The following is a 6,000-nucleotide window of genomic DNA, read 5'->3' as shown; positions in this document are numbered from 1 at the left end:
TTTATTTCAAAAACTTCTACTCCACAAAACTAGAAAATGTGGAGGAGATGGATAAATTCCTGGATGCATATCACCTATCAAAGCTAAACTCAGAGCAGATTAATCACCTCTATGACCCCATCACGCTCATGGAGATTGAAAAAGTAATAATAAATAAATAAATAAATAAATAAACCAAAAAGAAGAGTCCAGGACCAGATGGCTTCTCAGCTGAATTCTATCAAACCTTCATATAAGAACTCAAACCAATCTTCCTATAACTGTGCCACACAATTGTAGAACAGGGAAAGCTACCCAACTCCCTTTATAAAGCTAGCATCACCCTAATTCCAAAACCAGGCAGAGATGCCATAAGAAAAGAAAACTACCGGCCTATTTCCCTAATGAACTTATATACAAAGATCCTGAACAAAATCCTCGCGAACTAAATCCAACAACACATCAAGAGCATTATCCACCTTGACCAAGTGGGATTCATCCCAGAAACACAGGGACAACACAGCAAAAGCATTATCCACCTTGACCAAGTAGGATACATTCCAGAAACACAGGGGGTGGTTCAACATACCAAAATCTGTCGATGTAATACACCACATAAATAAGGTTAAACACAAAAACCACATGACCATTTCGATAGATGCAGAAAAGGCCTTTGACAAGTTACAACATCACGTCATGATCAAAACATTGGAGAGAATTGGCATGGTTGGTTCATATCTTAACATAATAAAGGCAATATGCAAAGCTCCTAAGGCCCAAATAATAATGGAGGAATTCCCATTAAGATCAGGAACAAGACTGGGTTTTCCACTCTCACCTCTGCTCTGCAATATAGTACTGGAAGTCCTAGCTCAAGCAGTAATCCAGGAGAAGGAAATAAAAGGGATACAATTTGGAAAGGAAGAAGTTAAGTTAGCTCTATTTGCTGATGACAAATTTGTATATGTAAGAGACCTGAGAGACTCCATCCAAAACTCCTGAAGGTGATTAACTCCTATAGCAAAGTATCAGGATACAAAATCAATGAACAAAAATCTGTAGCCTTTCTATATACAAATGAAAAAGATGCAGAGAAAGAAATAAAGGACATTGTTCCATTTTTAATAGCAACAGTAACAACAAAAATACCTTGGAGTAACAGTAACCAAGGAAGTGAAAGATCTATCCAATGAAAACATAAAAATACCCAAAAAAGAAATTGAGGAGGAGGACTTGAGAAAATGGAAAGATGTCACATGCTCCTGGATAGGCAGAATTGACATTATGAAGATAACAATCCTACCAAAGGCAATGTACAGATTTAATGCAAATCTGATTAAAATCCAAACAGTGTTCTTCACAGAGATAGGAAAAAGAAGATCTCAAATTTCATATGGAAAGGCAAAACACCTCACATATCCAAGCATATCCTCAACAAAAGAAATACCTCTGGAGGCATCACCATACCTGAACTAAAGCTATATTACAAAGCCATAGTAATAAAAACAGCACGGTAGGGACTTTCAGCCAAGATGGCGCAGCCTAGCTGCACTCCAGATACCAAGGAAAAAAAAGGCAAGTATTAGAGGGCAATTAGGATATTTTTGGAAGAGGGAGGGCACAGATTGGGGTAAAACAGGGAAGCACACACCCCTGCGCCCCATGACACCCGTTCCCCGCCGTGAGCCACCGCATCCCAACACAACCCGGCATACCCAGAGCCCCGGCAGCCCCACGTACACTGAGCCCCACGTGCCCTGGCGGCCACACGACCCCTGCACCACCCACCACCTGCGCCTCCCCCCCCACGCGCCCCGACCCCCCCACATGCGTCCCACGCCCCGGCATGCTCCAGCATGCCACGTCGTGCCCCACATCCCCTGCACGCCCTGCACCCCCTGTGCGCCCCGAGCAGCTGCCTCTGCACTACAATTGCACAGGCAGTAGGCCCAGTCCAATAGCAAGGGCCACACAAGTCCACAATGAGTCACTAGCGCCAGCGCAGGTGCCATCCCCTACCTGTACATCGCCACCCATCCTCCACTCCCCTGAGGCGGGAGAGCACAGACTGTTTACAGGCCCCAGTGAACCCAGCCAGAGTTTGGGCAGCTTCAGGGCTTGCTACCTCAGTCCCCTTTTAAGCACAAAGGCAGGCAGCTTAGGTACATTACTGGGAGAGAATTCTGGCAACTTTGGCACCCCTGTCAGGCTATAGATAGGCGGCTTTGGCAAGAGAGAGCAAAAACCCAGGCTGCTTACAACTGCCCCAGGCTGCCTTGGATTCTCATTAAGCTAGATCCCAGGCTGATCCACCCATCGACCTGCCCATACACTGACACGGGTAGACCACAGCACAAAAGAAATAACATGAAAAATAAAGTGCAAGAAAATCCAGAAAGATCACCCAGTCCAACAAGGATCACATCGAACCAAAACATAGAAGAGTGTTTAGGATCAGAACATCAAGTGGAAGCAATGAACAATGCAACCCTGACCAACCTACTGCTAGAACTGGCAGGAAAACTACAAAGGACAGATAATCGTGTGGATGCTACCATCACTAAGCTAGAGCAATATGATAAGACACTGGAAGGAATTCAAAGAGAGCTAAGAGAGTTGAGGGAGAGTGAAAAAAAAAGAGGACCTTAAAAATCAGCTGGCCACACTAAATGAAAACATAAAAAAATGCAAGGATGATTTCCAACAATCATCAAAAAAATTAGAAAATGAGACAAAAAGGGAGCTGGACAAAGTGATGGAAGTGATACATAGGAAAGTAGTAGAAAATGCAAACTTAATTGAACAAGTCCAAAACTCGCTAGAGGCTCTCAAGAACAGAGTCAGTGAAGTGGAAGATAGAAATTCTGATCTGGAAGACAGGATGGAAGAAACAGTTCGAGAGTCCAAAAATATCAGTAAGTTCAAAAGTTCCTGTGAACAGAACATGAGAGAATTGTGGGATACACTTAAACGTCCTAATATCAGAATCATTGGAATACCAGAAGGAGAAGAATTTCAGTCCAAAGGCATGGAGAACTTATTTAACACAATAATTGAAGAAAACTTCCCCTGTCTCTTAAAAGAAAGGCCCATCAAGATACAAGAAGCAAACAGAACTCCTAACCGAGTAGACCAAAGGAGAAACTCCCCAAGACATATTATCATTAAGACTCGAAACATTGACACCAAAGAAAAAATCCTAAAAGCAGCTGGGGAAAAACAGCACATCACATTCAAAGGAAACCCCATCAGAATTACTTCAGACTTCTCAGTGGAAACCCTGAAAGCTATAAGGGCCTGGAATGAATCTCTCCAAACTCTAAGAAACTATGGCTTTCAACCCAAACTACTCTACCCGGCAAAAGTCTCCCTTATAATAGATGGTGAAAGGAAAACTTTCCAAGACAAAACTCAGCTTTACAATTATATGAATGCAAAACCAAACCTACAGAAAGTACTCCAGGAAATTCTCCACAGAGAAGCAACAAATAGCCAAACACAAATGCCTACAAGAAGCAGATCACAGCAACCAAACCCAGAGTAGATAGAGAAAAAAAAAAAAAATTAAATTCCATGGAAATGCCAACACACCTCTACCACCACAACATGGCAGGGATCAAATCAAATCTCACAGTTATCACCCTAAATATTAATGGCCTTAATTCACCCATCAAGAGACACAAGCTAACAGGGTGGATCAAAAAATTAGACCCCTCAATCTGCTGCCTTCAAGAAAACCACCGTACCACTAAAGACAGAAACCTTCTCAGGGTGAAGGGGTGGAAAACAATATTCCAAGCAAATGGGAATAAGAAACAAGCAAGTGTAGCTATATTAATATTAGATAAAATTGACTTCACACCAAAAACAATCAAAAAAGACAAAGAAGGCTACTTCCTACTTATAAAGGGAACAGTCCATCAAGAGGATATTACAATCATAAATCTGTATGCACCAAACACAGGGGCACCACAGTTCATAAAACAAAACCTACTTGACAATAAAACAGTAATAACCACCAACACCATCATAGCTGGGGACTTTAACACACCATTATCAGTAATAGATAGATCATCCAAACAGAGGCTCCACAGTGTAGTAAGAGAGCTCAACAAAACCATAGAGCACTTAGACTTAACAGACATCTACAGAACTTTCCATGCCAAATCCACAGACTACACATTCTTCTTAGCAGTCCATGGAACATTCTCTAAAATAGACCATATACTGGGTCACAAAGACAGCCTCCACATATTTAGGAAAATCGACATAATTCCCTGCATGATATCAGATCATAATGCTATATTCCTAGAAATCAACAACAAAAAAACCACCAAGAACTCCAACAGCAACTGGAAACTGAATAGTGCACTCTAACGCAATAAATGGAGAGTTGATGAAATAAAAAATGAAATTACAAAATCCCTGAAATTGAATGACAATGAGAACACATCATACCAAAACTTATGGGACACAATGATGGCAGTCCTCAGGGGAAAATTCATAGCACTCAATTCCTTCATAAAAAAGACAGAAAGATCCCAAATCAATAGTATAACCATCCACCTAAAGGCATTGGAAAAACAAGAAAAATCCAAACCAAAGAGCTCCAGAAGGAAAGAAATAATTAAAATCAGAGCAGAAATTAATGAATTGGAAATAAAGGAAACAATTAAGGCAATTGACAAATCAAAGAGCTGGTTCTTTGAAAAAAATAAACAAGATTGACAAACCTCTGGCCAATTTGATCAAGCAAAAAAAAGGAGAGACTCCAAATTCACAAAATTCAAAATGAAAAAGGAGAGATCACAACAGACATGAGTGAAATCAGCAGAATCATCAGGACTTATTTCAAAAACCTCTACTCCACAAAACTGGAAAATATGGAGGAGATGGATAAATTCCTGCATGCATATCATCTACCAAAGTTAAACTCAGAGCAGATCAATCACCTCAATGAACCCATCTCACTCACGAAGATTGAAAAAGTAATAAAAAACCTCCCAAAGAAGAAGAGTCCACTACCAGATGGATTCACAGCTGAATTTTATCAAACCTTCATGGAAGAACTCAAACCAATCTTCCTAAAACTGTGCCACACAATTGAAGAACAGGGAAAGCTACCCAACTCCTTCTATGAAGCTAGTATCACCCTAATCCCAAAACCAGGCAGAGATGCCACAAGAAAAGAAAACTACCAGCCTATTTCCCTAATGAACATAGATGCAAAGATCCTCAACAAAATACTCGCAAACGGAATCTAACAACACATAAAAAGCATTATCCACCTTGACCAAGTGGGATTTATCCCAGGAACACAAGGGTGGTTCAACATACGAAAATCTGTCAATGTAATACACCACATTAACAAGCTTAAACATAAAAACCACATGATCATTTTGATAGATGCAGAAAAAGCCTTTGAAAAGATAAAACATCACTTCATGATCAAACCATTGGAGAGAATGGGCATGATTGGTTCACATCTTAACGTAATAAAGGTAATATACAAAGCTCCAAAGGCCCAAATAATACTTAATGGGGAGAGACTGGAGGAATTCCTGTTGAGATCAGGAACAATACAGGGATGTCCTCTCTCACCTCTGCTTTTCAATACAGTTCTGGAAGTCATAGCCCAAGCAATAAGGCAGGAGAAGGAAATAAAAGGGATACAATTTGGAAAGGAAGAAGTTAAGTTAGCTCTATTTGCTGATGACATGATTGTATATGTAAGAGACCTGAGAGACTCCATCCCAAAACTCCTGAAGGTGATTAACTCCTATAGCAAAGTAGCAGGATACAAAATCAATGCACAAAAATCAGTAGCATTTCTGTATGCAAATGACAAAGACACAGAAAAAGAAATAAAGGACATAGTCCCATTCTCAATAGCAACAACAACAAAAAAAATACCTTGGAATAACGTTAACCAAGGAAGTAAAAGATCTATACTACAAAAATATAAAAACTCTCAAAAAAGAAATTGAGGAGGACTTGAAAAGATGGAAAGACCTCCCATGC

The sequence above is a fragment of the Jaculus jaculus genome, chromosome 7 (genome assembly GCF_020740685.1).
Source record: "Jaculus jaculus isolate mJacJac1 chromosome 7, mJacJac1.mat.Y.cur, whole genome shotgun sequence".
NCBI classification, from domain to species: Eukaryota; Metazoa; Chordata; class Mammalia; order Rodentia; family Dipodidae; genus Jaculus; species Jaculus jaculus.
This window is presented reverse-complemented; position numbering follows the sequence as displayed.